This window comes from Bos indicus x Bos taurus, chromosome X, assembly GCF_003369695.1.
Source record: "Bos indicus x Bos taurus breed Angus x Brahman F1 hybrid chromosome X, Bos_hybrid_MaternalHap_v2.0, whole genome shotgun sequence".
Classification (NCBI taxonomy): Eukaryota; Metazoa; Chordata; class Mammalia; order Artiodactyla; family Bovidae; genus Bos; species Bos indicus x Bos taurus.
The window spans coordinates 114293743-114310304 of NC_040105.1; positions in this window are offsets into that span (position 1 = coordinate 114293743).

Sequence of the window (16562 nt, forward strand, 5' to 3'; positions counted from 1 at the left end):
TTTTTCCTGCCTGCAACAGGCACTGGGATTTATGCAGGGGAGAGGGTTTGTAGCAGGCCCTAGGCTGACATTTACCAAACCCTTGTCCTAATTTATCCTTGTTTCGAGTGTTTTGGAAAGAACCTTTTGCGAGTGATTTATATTCAAAACTCATTATTTACTTAACAGGTTTTATCAATTAATCTCTTCCACGCTATTGAAAATGTGGCCTTGTCTGTGTGTTAAGTGCACCACGAGTTATTGTATGAATAAATCATATAAATTTGCCATTATCAGTGTGTGCAATTCTTACTGCTGCTTCAAGATGGCTTGCTGCTGCCCTTAAATGAATGAGGCCTTCAGCAGCTCTCAGCACCACAGTCCAGGTGTGCCGTGGGGTGGCTGCAGGAGCTGGGTTCATGGTGAGAGGGGTGAGTTGCACCAGAGTGTTCTAGAAGCATCTTTCTGGGTGGTGATACTTCTACCAGCTTGCCCTGCAGTTAGAGACTTCCCAGAAAGAAGGAGGAAGCAAGCAAGGTGGCCAGTCGGTGGGTCTCTGTTTAGGGAAACCAGATACACAATAGTAATGACTTAGAGGAGGGCCATTTTGTTTTCTTGAATGAAATGGGTGGAATCCTGGGGTCCCAGCTGCAAAAGTCACCACTCAGTACCTTGATTTAAAAGTACCTTGGTGAGCCTAGCCTTATCTTTTTCCACCTGGCCTCATGGATGGCTTTAAGTGAAGTATTGGAAGGTGTTTGAGGATGAAAGTGAGGACTCTGGAAGATCCATCATCCCTTTCCAAATGGGTCAGGACAGATTGGATGGACTGCGTGACCCTAAGCAGGTGAAGTATGTCCCATGGATCTATTTGCTGGCTTGTTTACTGTGACCAGGGAATACATGCATGCAGCAAAAAGTTTTAAAAGCACAGATGTATATGCAGTCTTCATTGTGTGCAATTCAGTTCCTCTTCCATCCCGTCCCTGGCCACCTTGCTGTCCCCTGAGACAAGCACGGTTACAGACTTCTTGTGAAGTGGTGAAATTTGAGAAGGATAAACATAGTCCTAATGAGGCAGGGGGAGGGTGTGGGTGTGGAGAGTGACCGAAGAGAATGGTGTCAACACGAAGAGAATGGTGTCAACACAAAGCTTCAGCATTTTGGCCAGCAGCTTAGAATGCTGTCCTGGTGTGACAGCTGCGGACTACATGAACGAGCATCCAAGAGGAGGGAGGTGATCACTCCACGGCCACCCTGCACCTGAAGCATCATATGTAACTGAGGACCTGGAGCAGTCATGGACCCACAGAAGATCCAACGTGTCCTATTAGGGACAGCTGAAGGCGGAATGCTCAACTTGGGAGAGAAAAGATTTGGCAGCAGGTGGAGGGGGACAATGGGGAGCAGAGCAGGGCACTATGTTGATCTCTGCAGAAGCATCATAAGAAAGGGAGATTGGACACAGTTGCTACTGGCCCCAAGGAAAGAAGCTGGAGGGAGACAGATGGTTGCTCAGTGAAATGCTGAACTCTCCAACAGCAACTCCGGGTTGGAAAAGCTTGCTTATAGGTGTGGTGATGTCTCTGTCACCTGAGGTATGTAAGCAACACTTAGGCCAGTGGTTCTCAGTGTGGGTTATTCTTCCCTTGGGGACATTTGGCAATGTCTGGAGTCACTTTTTGTTGTCACAAGTTGGGGGAGGGATGCTAACATTGAGTGGTGCGAGGCCAGGGAGGATAGGAAGCATGCACAGGACAGAAGTCAGCTGGTCCATGTGGCAGGAGTGCCAAGATCCAGAGACCCTGGCAGGTAATCATTTGCTGGAGCACAGCTGACTCCAAACACCCCTTCTGTCTCTGGAACTTTTATGATTTGGGGAAGTCACATTCAATTATTAAATAGTGTGCTGGCTATATAAGGGGATTGGCCCTTTGCATATAGCTTTGAAAAAAATCTTTCAAGAGGGCAAGGAGTTTTCAAATAAAGATGAACATTTTCAAACACAGATGAACATTTTCAAACAACAACAACAAAAAAAGGTTTCTATGGTAGTAATTAATTGGATTGCTCCTTTCTTCCTGTCCAGAGATTTTCCCATCTCAGCTTCCTCTCTGATAACAAGAGTCATATATATACTAGGTAATTTATTTTAAAAAATAAGATTGAATTCCTCCCTGATTGCAAAAGTATTTACATATTTATCACAAAATATACAAAGGAAAGATAATCTAACACCACAGTGAACTCGATGTAGCCCTTCCTGTGCCCAATATATGCAACGATTGGACCTTGTTCTGCATCCTATTTTTCTCCATATTTTACAACCTGCTTTTCGCACTGTATGATCTCTAAGGGCTTCCCCAGCCCCAACTTTCTGACATGCAATTCTGACACATTTCCATGTGAGCACGTGATGCTGTTTCCTGGAGGACAAAGCCTGAAAACTTGGTGTGTCCTTTCTCTCTCATGACTGCTAATCCATGTGGCTATTTCTACAAAGGTTAACACCAAGACTGCTGCTCAGCCCAGCCTTGACCTTCATATTGTCTGTGCCGCCGTCTCCAAACATTTGGATGCATAACCACTTCCTTGGGTTTCCTGCTCCTTCTGCACCCCAGTCCAGTTCACACAGTTCTGATCTTTGCAAAATGCAAATCTGGTCATGTCACCATTTGCACATCCCTCACAGGCTTTCCTGGTGGCTCAGTCAGTAAAGAATCCACCTACAGTTCAGGAGACCTGGATTCGATCCCTGGGTGGGAAATCCCCTGGAGAAGGGCATGGAAACTCACCCCAGTATTCTTGCCTGGGGAATCCCATGTACAGAGGAACCTGGCAGGGTACAGTCAATAGGGTTGCAAAGAGTCGGACACGACTTAGTGACTAAACCACCACCACCACCTCCAAATGTGTCAGTGGCTTCCCAGTGAAATGAGGGCAAGCAGAAAATGATTTAACCTGGCCTTTCTTTAGGCCCTTCATGGTTTTGTCCCTACAGACAGGCCTCCAGGTCCTGATGCCTCCTCCTCTGTCTTCAGGGCCAGCTGGACCCTCACCTCCCAAGAGCCTTCTTCCCTGCTGCCTCTGACTGGGCCAGGTGGCATCATGCCCATCCGACTCCTTCATAGCCCTCAGCTCACTTGTACTTTCACTCTTGCTTTGGGACTGATTTCATTTATATCTGTTTCCCCAGGAAGCTCCATGGGGGCACAGAGTATCCATTTTGTACTCTTATCTCCCAGTGCCTAGTACATGGTAATATATACAACAAATATTTGTGGGATAAATGAGTACCTATGAAGTATTAACATAATTCTAAACGATTAAAATGTAGAAATGGAATTTCCAGGTCAAGGTGTGTGTGGAGGACATTTGTCATGATTTTGGCCACCAACATCACCATCCTGTGGGGCTCTACTTTTGGGTGGAAGGCATAGCACACTTGCCATTGTGGAGGCACAAAATGTTGGGTGCCAACCTTCCCTGTGGCTCCCTCGTGTCTAGAGAGCAGGTGTGTGACGTCCACCCAGCTAGGCAGACACCCTCCCCCCATTTGGCCGTAGGAGGTGATGGTGGCGCAGCACACAGGCTCTGCACCCACAGCAGGCAAGTGGCGGCCACCAATACCTGACTATTTTGTAGTGCAATTTTGGCTATGGTCGTGGCAGCTGCCTGCTCACGTATGTCCCTACCTGAGCCTGAGACTGCAGCCTCCCCTGGGACCCTGTGAGTTACTCCATAGCCTTAAGAAAAAAAAAGCCAACATCTTTTCTGCTTTCAAGCAACCAGGACTCCTGACTCGTATAAGGTATGCATGTGACAATCTGGAAGCTGATTCCAAACTGGCCTCTGAAGGAAGGCCCAAATTTGCACTCCCATCAGCAGGGCAGTGCACCAAGCTGATCCCTCTCCTCAGGTACACTTTCTGTCACTTTGCAATGACCTTGTTCTCAGGAAAGGGGCATTCCCTATTCATTTCCCTATGTTAAGCCTCTAACCCAGTGCCTGGCACACTTTAGGCACACTCATGTTTGTGAATTCCCATCTCTTTCAGAATTTTCCACAGTTTATTGTGATCCACACAGTCAAAGGCTTTGGCATAGTCAATAAAGCACAAATAAGTGTTTTCTGGAACTCTCTTGCTTTTTTGATGATCCAACAGATGTTGGCAATTTGATCTCTGGTTCCTCTGCCTTTTCTAAAACCAGCTTGAACATCTGGAAGTTCACGGTGCACATATTGGTGAAGCCTGGCTTGGAGAATTTTGAGCATTACTTTACTAGCATGTGAGATGAGTGCAATTGTGTGGTAGTTTGAGCATTGTTTGGCATTGTCTTTCTTTGGGATTGGAATGAAATTAAAAGATGCTTTCTCCTTGGAAGGAAAGTTATGACCAACCTAGACAGTGTATTAAAAAGCAGAGACATTAGTCAACAAAGGTCCATCTAGTCAAGGCTATGGTTTTTCCAGTGGTCATATATGGATGTGAGAGTTGGACTATAAAGAAAGCTGAGTACCGAAGAATTGATGCTTTTGAACTGTGGTGTTGGAGAAGACTCTTGAGAGTCCCTTGGACTGCAAGGAGATCCAACCAGTCCATTCTAAAGGAGATCAGTCCTGGGTGTTCATTGGAAGGACTGATGTTGAAGCTGAAACTCCAATATTTTGGCCACCTGATGCGAAGAGCTGACTCATTTGTAAAGACCCTGATGCTGGGAAAGATTGAGAACAGGAGGAGAAGGGGCCGACAGAGGATGAGATGGTTGGATAGCATCACCAACTCATTGGACATGGGTTTGGGTGGACTCTGGGAATTGGTGATGGATAGGGAGGCCTGGCGTGCTGTGGTTCATGGGGTCATAGAGTCAGACACGACTGAGCGACTGAACTGAACTGATGTTTGTGAAATGAATGAACAAAAGGAATTAAAAAAAACAATTTGAAGAAGACTAAAGGCATCTTGGGGCTCCTCAGGTGGTGCTAGGGGTAAAGGATCCTCTTGCAGTGTGGGAGACTCAGGAGATGCGGGTTCAATCCCTGGGTAGGAAAGATCCCCTGGAGCAGGAAATGGCAACCCAGTTCAGTATTCTTGCCGGGATTACCTCATGGACAGAGGAGCCCAAAGAGTCGGACAGGACTGAGCAACTGAGCAGACACACATGCACAAAGGCTCCAGTGCATTAAGAGACACTAGACTTGGGAGGACGCCCAGGCAGCTCGTTATTCCATGAGGGGGTGCTGAAGCGCAGAGCCTGGCAGCCTCTGGGCCAAGGACTCGCAGGTGCCCCAGGGGGCAGGCCTCGGACCCAGGTTCACACACTTCTCCCACCACCTGTGATCCAGTTCTCCATGGCCCCCCTGCAGGGGCTGCTGCAAGGGTATCAGCTCCTTTCCTTGGGTCTCCCCACCGAGGAGGTAGATTTCAGCTGAAATGATGTGTAAACGAGCCGGCTCAAAGCTGTGGCGCTGCCAGAATATCACACTGTGAAAGGGGAAAGGCTGGTGACCACCCGTTCGGAAAAGTGCCTTTGTATGTACCTGGAAGATTCACGTGTATGTGTGTGTGTGTGTGTTTAAGGATCAAGAGCCGGGCCCTCTATGGCCATATTTTTCATTTCCCTTTATTCTTTGTATTGCTTTCAAATCAAAGGGAAGCTGCAGCAGAGAACCCTTTGCCCCGAGCTGCATATATGAAAATGAACAAGGTTCTGGGAGTCGTGTGTTTTCAATAATGGATCGGCGGTGCAGCCCTTGCTCGGAAATGAAGCGAGACTGTTGCTAGGTTGGAGGTAAGAGGCAAGGGGTGGGGTGGGAGTCCTCATTCCATTGGTTTTACTTTTCCCACATCCTCCAGCTAGCTCTTTAAGTATCACCAACTGGTAGAATAAGAATCAATTCCGAGGCCAGTCTTCTATTTAAATGATTTTTTTTTGACGTTTCCGTCATCAGGGCTTGATAGTTAAAGAAGATTCACAAAGCCGAGTCCATTTGGAAGACAACGACTGTAAAACTGGGTCAGCAGACGCGTTCCACGTTGGCACGCAAGATGAAATATAACCTTGGTCGGGTCGGAGCTTCACAGCCACAGGCAAGAGCTTTGTTTCCACGTGGCGCACTTGGATTTGTGCCTTTCGGCTGCGATCCTCCCACGTATCCCGGCCCCGGAGGTGTCTCGCCTACAGCACTTGCGAGGCCGGCCTCGCGTTCTGGCCGGCGGTGGAGACCGACTGCGGTTCCTCGATCGACCACTGGAGGCCACTGTGGCACCAAGAACGCGCGGAGGGCGCGCAGTTGGCGGAGCGAGAGTCCCTTAGGAGGACTGGCACACTCACGCACCAACAGTTCTTGAATTCTAGTCCAGGATTTAAAAGATGGTGTTATGAATTAACAAGAAGAAAAGACTCGGCAGATGAAGTGCGGGTCTCAGCTTCCCTGGGGTTGTTTTCTAGCTACTTTATAACTTATTTTCCCTCTCTGGGACTGGGTCTCATCTGCATCCCACGAGATGCATCCTTTCTGTATGGTGAAAACGCCCTCCAGAAATGACACAAGGGGAAGAAAAACCGCGGCTGCAGCCTGTAGTATTTTATCCCCCAGTACTTTTGCAAAGCAGGATATTTTACTGTTTCTCCAGCAACCATTTTGGCGGCAGGTGCCAGCCACCAAGTGGGCTGCAGGAGTAGCACTACCTGATAAATCCAAGATGCCCGGTTAACTATGAATTTCAGATGAACAGTGAATACGTGGCTTACTATCAGTACGTCCCACATGTCACATGGGTCACGCTTACCTAAACAATGATTTGTTGTTTACCAGAAATTCCAATTTGACTGGGCATCTGGGATTATGATTTGCCCATTCTGCCCACCCTCCACTGGCAGGATGACTCCGGTGGGGTAGCAGTGAGCTGCCCTGAGGGGACTTAGAGCCTGGGAGTAGTTAGGGCTGAAACCAGGCACTGAGAGTTCTAGTCCAAGCTGAGCAGTGATGAGCACCACGTGGTCATTCAGAGAACATATAAGTCCTTAGACCCACCTAGCAGATGGGAGTCTCAATGAGCAGAAACAACTAGAGGTATTGGTTGACTTTTCTCTTTTTGTTTACTGCCCTCGATTTAACACCTACACAGAGACACCAGTTTCAGGGGACTTTATTCTGAGCTCAACCGAGTTCAACCACTGATCACCCAGTTATGGCTCCGGTAGGCCCTGTGCACACAGGACGCACTGCTACAGGCCCTGCCTCTGGCATGGACACCCCACAGTGGAAGAACCAGCACTGATGTAAACCTGGGTGGCCTGAGAAGGAGGCGAAACCTGCCAAGGGGCGATTGCCTGGTATTACAGGAAGCAACAGCAGGCATTTTGAACATGGGGCTCCTGAGATCACTGGGGTCCCTGCACATTCCTGCCCACATCTCCAGACTCTTCACAAGGCTGTCCCATCTGCCTGGAGGGGTCCAGGACTCAGTGGGGATGTGCCATGACAGAATTTTTGTCTTCTGGTTTTGGCAAGTACATCGGATTCCCAAGGAGCACCCTGTCTCTGGACCCCTCTTTTGGTTGGCTTGAGCCTTTAGATATCTAAGCAGAAACCCTGGGAAGGTCCAGAAGAGCCCACACAGATCAGGGTTGATCCCATTCTACCACGTGGAGGCTGAATGACCTTGTGCAAGCTATGCCCCCTCCAACGTGTCACACCCCCCCTCCCCATCGCCCAACTCCTGGCAGTGTCTGGCCTCTTTTTCCAAGCTCCATGAGATCAGGGACCCTCTTGAAATTGAGGAATCTGCACATTCCAAGCTGCGACTGCTGGCATAGGAATAGTAAGAGGGAAAGGGGCCTCTGGTCAGAGGATACTTTTGCAAAAAAAAAAAAAAAGCTAGGTAATAAAATTACTCTAAGTATTAAGGTCTATGGCAATTATTTGAAACATTTCTTCATTGTTTGTCTGGAGGTTAGGGACTGTGTTTCCATTTCTACCCTCCCAGTATTGACACTGAAACCCTGACCCTGACCCTGCCCATGACCTATGGGGTGACCTGGGACAGATCTCCTTCCTGGGCCTGGGTCACCCCATCTGGGGCTGATCCTGCCCAGCTGTCACCTTCAAGAGTCCTGTGAAAGGCCAGCTCTTCTCCCCACAAGAGCTGTGTTTACTATGAGCAACAACATGATCTCTGGGGTTTATTTTCCTTCTTTATAAACTAGGGTTGGATGAGTTTAGCCTCAAACCAAACTCTCTCTCTCTCTCTCTCTCTCTCTCTCTCTCTCTCTCACACACACACACACACACACACACTTCCTGACTTCCTGGGGCCACAGGGTCCAGGGCTGGCCTGACACCAGGTCAGCCTGCAGCTTGAGGGCCACTTCCAGGATGGGCTCCCAGCCTGGGAGAGGCTTTCTGGCAGAAGAGGTGGGGTCACAGGGTTATCTTTTGGGTCCTTAGCTCCAGAGGCCAGCCCCTGATCTAGACAGCCCAATTGCCCGCTTCCCTGCCTATCCAGTCTTCAGACCTGCTGCTACAGATTTCTCTCGTCTTATTTGGCTTTGCTCTTTTTGAACTTGTTTTGTTCTCACGAGTGGGTCATTGTACATTTCGCTCACTGGAATATCAGATCCAGAAAACAGAGACCTTGTGGTATCTCCTTTACCATGCCTTCTCACAGTCAGCACTCAGATCAGGGCCTCGAGGGTGCTTGAGGAGTATTGGGTTGGCCAAGAAGTTTGTTCAGGTTTTTCCATAAGATGTAACAGAAAAATCTGAAAAAACTTTCTTGATATTTGTTGCATCAATTTTTGATCACTGTCTGAAAGCTTATAAGAGAAACCATGGCAGATGTGAACAGACCTGATTTGAGAGTGAATTCTGAGTCCCCTACCCCCAACTAGCTGTGTGGCCTTCAGATCAGATCAGATCAGTCGCTCAGTCATGTCCGACTCTTTGCGACCCCATGAATTGCAGCACACCAGGCCTCCCTGTCCATCACCAACTCCCGGAGTTCACCCAGACTCACATCCATTGAGTCAGTGATGCCATCCAGCCATCTCATCCTCTGTCATCCCCTTCTCCTCCTGCCCCCAATCCCTCCCAGCATCAGAGTCTTTTCCAATGAGTCAACTCTTCGCATGAGGTAGCCAAAGTACTGGAGTTTCAGCTTTAGTATCATTCCTTCCAAAGAAATCCCAGGGCTGATCTCCTTCAGAATGGACTGGTTGGATCTCCTTAGGTAAGTGCATTAACCTCTCTGAGCCTTAGTCACTTCATGTGTAAAATGGGATGATACATCTTCCTGTCTTACTGGGTTGCTTCCAGGATTTGCTCAGAACACTGACGTGTACAGACTTTCCAAACCCAAAGCCTTAGAGAGGTTCTGCTACTGTGACATCACCCGGCACGTGGACAGTCCTTGACACCGTGTGTGTCAGCTTGGGGGTTGGTGGCCATGCTGACACTTGGACCCTGGTCTCCTAATCTTTCATCCAGGTGGCTTTTGGTTCACTGCTCATGGTCTCATCAACGTGACCTTGACAAACTATGTATATGTACCCAGGTAGGAGAACAGCTGAATGGTTTTCCCACTGGGAACAGGGAGCCTCAACTGGTGCTGATCAAAGCAGGTCAGACAGGGGCCGGTAAGGGCTCAGAGGCCCGGCCTTGTTTGCTAAAGTATTTCCTCTCATGGAAGGTTCCTGCTGTCCTCATCATCATGTCCCCCTGGATCTGCCGCTAGAGCCCTTTCATTTTCTTCTTTTCCTCTTTATGTGCTGCAGCTGTGTGTGCTGCCCACCTACAGCCTGGATGGGGGAGGGGCCAGCTGTTTCCACACCTACCTGCATCTTCCAGGAGTGGCCCAGACCACGTGGGCAGTCTTGTCTCAGGGGGAAGTTGGAAGATTCTCTGCTGGGCCAGGGGTCCCTGCACCAGCCCCCTTTGTTTTGCTGCTCTTAACTCCCTAGGGTTTGCCATCTCTGCTGAGTTTATCTTGTGAATCAACTTACCCAAATCTGTGGCCTTAGAGTCCATGACAAGAGAAGTTGAAGCATCTGTAAGCACTTGGGCAAATATTTGAACGAGCTCTAGGCTCATGAGTGAGGACTTGAGAAGAATAGGATCAGCTCTGTGATACCAGTTTGTTCTTTTCTTAGCTCTCCTAAAGGCCACAGGAGGGGGAACCTTGGAAATAACTCTCTGTGTTTGTTCCTTCCTGAGTTGCTTTTCTCAGCCCATCAGTGTACAGTACCACCTCTTCCTGTCAGGTCCACACTAGAACCCCACTCTGCATGGACTGTCAAATCTGGGCTCTGGGTGTGCTAAGTCGCTCAGTTGTGTCAGACTCTTTGTGACTCCAAGGACTATAGCCTGCCAGGCTCCTCTGTCCATGGGATTCTCCAGGCAAGAATACTGGAGTGGGTTGCCGTGCCCTCCTCCAGGGGATCTTCCCAACCCAGGGGTTGAATCTCCATCTCTTGCATCTCCTTGCATTGGCAGACAGGTTCTTTACCATGAGTGCCATCTGGGCTCTGGGAATGTTACTTCATCACAGTTCAGTGTCCTGGGCATGGGTATTCAGGGGGGAATATCAGGAAATGGAGTAGGTTTGAATGGGCATATAAGTGTGTGGTGGGGGTAGGCAGGGTAGGATGGGGCTGGAAGGCACCATTGACTCCAGTTTCAAGTTACTGATGAGGCATCAGAGGCAGGGAGAACTAGTCAGACTCTGCCAGCTGCTGCCAAAGTCAGAAAGCACGGCCATGTGTTTCAGAGAGGTTCTGAATGCTGTCTGAAGAGGGATGGTGAACAGTCTCTTCTTGTACACCAGGCCCTACCGACTGCAAAAGGCTGTCCAGAGTGAAGCTTGAGAAAGTTTCTGAAGATGCGACTGGGCCTAGAGGAAAAGATCAACTCATAGTGTCTGCAGGGAAACAGGAAGAGGTGGGCTAAGCAAGCATTTACCAAATCTTCATAAGTTGAAACAATGCAAGTGAGGAGATGGGGTTGCTTGTCTGAGCTCTACATCAAAAATTTTGTGGCTTTACTAAGTCACTTAGTTCTGTTTATCTATCCAAATATATATGTGTGTGTGTGTGTGTGTGTGTGTGTGTACATATGGATATAGCTATAGATTTATGATGTATTTTAAGGATTTGGGGGCTGGAAAGTCTGAAATCTGCAGGACAGGACAGCAGGTCAGAAATGCAGGGAAGAATTTTTGTTGGAACTCAAGTCTGAAGGCCATCCAGAGCAGAGTTCCTTACTCCTTAGGGGAACCTCAATCTTTTATTCTTAACACCTTCAACTGATTGAATAAGGCCCACTGACATGGGGGGTACAATCTGCTTTGCTCAAGGTCTACTGAGTTAAATGTTAGTTACATCTAAATAATACCTTCATAGAAAATGTAAAGTGGTGTTTGACCAAACAACTGAGCACCATGGCCTAGCCAAGTTGACATATAAAATTAACCATTAGAGAAGTAATCTCAGAAAACATCTACAGAGGAATAAAAAGAGGATACAGGGAAGGAAAGCAGCCACCAAAGGGTATGTTATGAAGTCAGTTATCACTGAACAATGGGAGCTTAATCCTTCTGGAGTTCTCTAGGTTTTAGAGTAGAACACGTATCTCCAAGCGGTGCAGCCCATGAGGTGAAGGACTAGGTCATTCATATACCGACTCCCACCAGTCATGGGTTCAGAGTTGCTCCCAGCATAGGGTGAATTCATCATCCTTCAGGCCTGCCCCATGGGCAGGTGGAGCAGATGCTAGTGGTCAGAGACAGTGCCCAGGCAAAGCAACTGGCAGTTGGAGGCAAGGCCAGTGTGCATGAGGGCTGAGGGACAAAGAATAGAACCCTGAAAATGTCTACAAAACCAGAGAAAATAATAGTCACATTCTCAATCACCTTAAGTGAGAGTTTATAACAGTAAAATGAGAAAATAGAAATGAAAGTACTGGAATTTTAGTCTTTATGAACGACGTACCAATATAATTAATAATTTAATTTAAAAGCTAGAAGTTTCAATTTACCTAAATCTATTATTCCTTGAATATTCCATTTAGTCAAGATTTTACTGACAGATGCCATGTCAGGCTAATTCCTATTCATCCTTCTGATCTCAGAGAGAATGTCTTATTTACTCTGTCCCTTCTGGGTAGGTCAGGTCCCATGTGATATACTCTCAAACCACCCTATTCTTTTCCTTCAGAGCACTTCCCAGCCTGGAAGAAGGAACCATGTCTCTCTCTCTCTCTCTCTCTCTCTCTCTCTCTCTTTTTATGCTACTGATACCCCATCACCTAAGAGAGTACCTGAAGCATAGTAGGTACTCAATAATTATTTGATGAAAAAAATGAAGAGGATATAGTGGAAAACCTTTCTTGGAATCCATTATGGATCAGCAATTGTTGTAAAATAAGTTCATTCAATAACTCAGACCAGGATCAGAAGTTATCTTTGAGAACTCGCTTTAATGAAGAGACACTAAGGACTTCTTATCAACATGGCAATTGTTGATTAGTAAATGGGTAGTCTTAAAGTTCTCCAGTGAAGTCCAAAGCTTAGACTTCTTAACTCCAAAGAAATTAAAGCCCACAATTTCTTCTAATTTCTGAGTCTTCTTGGTCTCAGCCACAGGCTTTCTTCAGCAGCTGCTGCCTAGCTGCCTTCCCCTGGAGTGGATATTGTTCCTTGGAAGTTGAATTAACCTCTCGTGTGCTCTGCTTTTAAGAATGCCACAACTGTGGCCATGCTGGTCTTCTCAGCATACACTGAGTTGGCCACACCACGGTAAAGAATTGGTCTTCGTTCCAAGTGCAGCTCATCCTTTGAAATGTTTTAAGAAGGAGATCGACACAGTGATTGATATGAATTTTACACAGATCCTTTAGTCTACGGAGTGGAGTGTAATTGGAAGGGGAGTTGAGACAGATGGAAGGAAGACCGGTCGTCAGACTTGAAGAGGTGAGGCTGGAGTGGATGACAAGATGGTGGTAGTGGCAATAGAGGAAGTGGAGGAATGGGTTTAAAGATATTGGGGAGTAAAATCAGCAGAATTGATTTGATATGCAGGATAAAAGAAAGTTCTCTTTTTCATGCAATGACTATGCAGTGCTTTTTCTTTTTCTTCCTTCCCTCCCTCCTTCTTCCCTCTCTCCCTTCCTTCCTTTCCTTCCATGCTTTCATTAATTCTTTCATTGAAAAACATTTACTGAATGCTGCCTGCTGCTGCTGAGTCACTTCAGCCGTGTCCGACTCTGTGTGACTCCATAGATGGCAGCCCACCAGGATGCCCCATCCCTGGGATTCTCCAGGCAAGAACAATGGAGTGGGTTGCCATTTCCTTCTCCAATGCATGAAAGTGAAAAGTGAAAGTGAAGTCGCTCAGTCATGTCCGACCCTCAGCGACCCCATGGACTGCAGCCTTCCAGGCTCCTCCATCCATGGGATTTTCCAGGCAAGAGTACTGGAGTGGGGTGCCATTGCCTACATTGACTCGATTTTTCCTGAACTGTGCTCTGTACAGCAGGGAGATAGAAAGAAGTATCTTCTCTCAGGCAACTCTATCCAGTTGAAGATGCTTGTAACAGTTTCAGACAACTATGTGGTCATAATAATGTCTACCATGTGCTGACTTCTCTGTACTGTGCCAGGCACTTGACATATTCAGTAGGACTTTGGCATTTAGGGGTATATATATTTTATGTCGTTTCAATGACTGTTTCCGAATATGTCAGCATTTGGAACTCTAATGGAGGCACTGGGAGGTTGGTAAATGGAAAGGAGGCTAGCCCAGGATCCAGCATCTGCAGGTTCACATGGTTTTGCCCTTCTCTACCCATCCCTGCCCACAGAAAAGCTCTAATTAAGGATTCAAAAATGCCCATTAAATTTCCCAGTGATACCTCTTTTTTCTGGGGACTCTATGACTCTATGTGTTGCAGTCATCTTTGAACCCTGATTCTGTGATGGCAAGTCTTCTGGGAGTCATAAGTATTCATCATCACCTCTGACTTTCTACTTGTCCCTAGTGGGAGACCAGGATCATGAAAACACTCTTGTGCAGGGAGTGACTGTGATTCACTGGGCAGGAGGAGAGGACCGGATCCCCTCCTTTATCCTAAGCACACCCTGCAGATATTTCACTACTGGAAAAAAGAATGAGGAGGTTTCATTCCCACAGGCTCCACACGGACTTGAGACCATTGTTCTGGCCCCCTAACAATAATGGACTCCTTCTTTGGAGTCTGGACCCCAACTGGCCCAGCTGCTAAGACTTCTGGTGCCCTCATCTTTCCCTTAGCCTCCTCTCAGCTCCCCTTTCTCCCTTCCTCTCTCAATGCACTGAAACCTTGATATTTAGAAATTGTCTGAGTAATGAACTTTGGTAACAACCAGCCTCGGGTAGAATCAACCCAGTGACCTCAAGGGGAAAGAATTTTTTTAAGTGACTTTTTTCTTTTATGTTTTCAAAGGAACAAGTACTGGACTTTTCATTTCACACATCACAAATTTACATCTTCAAAAGCAGGGAAACGTCAACACCTCGGAAAAATGGAGTGGAAAATCTGTGGACATCTGCTTGCGTGGAGTGGCAGTGATCACAGAACTGTGATCTTCTGGACCAGGGCATGACTAGGCTTCAGGGCCTATGACCTAACTTAGAGCCATCTTCAAGCTTCTTAGCTTCGTATAACACGCAAGGCCAGGCATCACATTCCCTGAATTAGGCTGCTCGTGAAACCAGAACCTTATTTCTATAGAAAGTCAACAATGAAGCTGTTGTGTTTGACTGGAGTTAGACAGGCTCAGAGGAGCTCCACTTCCCACGGTGGGGTAGCACGTTCAATGGGGCCTTCATCTCCAGTGCAGCCCACGGAGATGGGAGTCAGAATTTTCAGGTATTTCCTGAGGGCCCCTGTCACAGTTCCCTCTCAACGTGTGCATTCATGGCCAGGTCATTTATCCTGCCTGCCACCTTGGGCTGATGAAAATGTTACTTTGACTTATGGCTTGAGCACTTCCTCAGAAAGTTGTGGACCCCGAGTGAGTTCCACTCTGGACTTTCTTCATGGAAAGGTTTTCATTGTTTATAGTCTGTGAATTTTGGCTGGCGGCCAAGGCCCAAGCCAGAGGAAGGCATTCTCTGTGGGATTTTGCCTGCATCCACCACTATGATAAATATGTGACGTTATTATCAGTATATTTGACTTTCTATAAATGCTTTCTTTGTCTGAGAGGAAATGTGTGTGGTTTGCAAGTTCATACATTGTCCTCTGCTGTTCACTGGTCATCACAGATTCATTTAATTGTTAGGAAATTACTGCAAAAAAAGATTACTGCAAAAAGATTACCTCTTTTTGAGCTCAGATACATCACATGGTGAAGAACACCCAGACCTTTTTGGATTAAGAAAAGCTATTCTTCCAGTAGACCTCTCATATAATTCCTAGAAGATGAGTCCATTGTGCTAAGACCCAGAAGTATAGAAAAGACAAACTTTCTGTGGAGTGAGGCTTGGTAGCAAATAATAGAATTATTATTTACTTTGAAGACAATTGTTTTTTGGGATTGTAACTGAGAGAAGTGATAGAATCTTTTCTGACAGTTTTTAGGACTAAAAGACATGGTCCCGCCTGGTATGGTTTAGGCATTGTGTTGTTGCAGTTTAGGGGGAGGCAGTGATGCTGTCTGGGAAAGATCCCTTGAAGGAGGAAATGGCAACCCAATCCAGTCCTCTTGCCTCGAGAATCTCATGGACAGAGGAGTCTGGCAGGCTACAGTCCCTAGGGTCGCAGAGAGTCAGACATGACTTAAGCAACTTAGCATGCACTGATGCTGTCTAGATACCTACGTGCCATCTAGGGGGATGGCTAGTGGTGGTGGGGTTCCTCAAGAGCAGCTTCTTGGTTGGGTCACCCCATTATAGAGAAGTGATTTTTTAAAAGCTTACTATTACTAGTTTCTTATAAAGGGCCCAACTCAGAAATAGCCAAATGAAAGAGATGCATAGGGTAAGGTATTATTGGTGTAGGGTGTGGCATGGACCTTCTATATTCTCTCTGGGCAAGCCATCTCCCCAGCACCTACATGTGTTCATCAACTGGGAAGCAACAGATGTGTTTTTTAAATCAGTTTTTTTTTTTTTTTTTTAACTTTCTGGCCGCACTGTGTGCCATGTAGGATATTAGTTCCCTGACCAGGGATTGAACCTATGCCCTTGCAGTGGAAGCATGGATTCATAACCACTGGACCCCCAGGGATGTCTCAAGAAGTGGTTTTGACCCTTTTTTGAGTCATGGGCCACTTTGGGAATCTGAAAGAATTTTTTTTTTTTTTTTTTACTTTATATCACTACATGCTCATATGCACCTGTGTACACATTTATACATGTAACTTTATGGAATTCCTTGAACTCCTAAAGACCTCTCCTAAAAGGACATGAACCCTACATGTAGCCTACAGTTGCTGCAGTCTAGTTCTCAGTCTGAAGCTGTCACATCAGGGTGCCAGAAATGAGGACAGACTTATGCAAACTGAAATATCAGCAAGAAGTCAAAGAATCTATAATGGCATT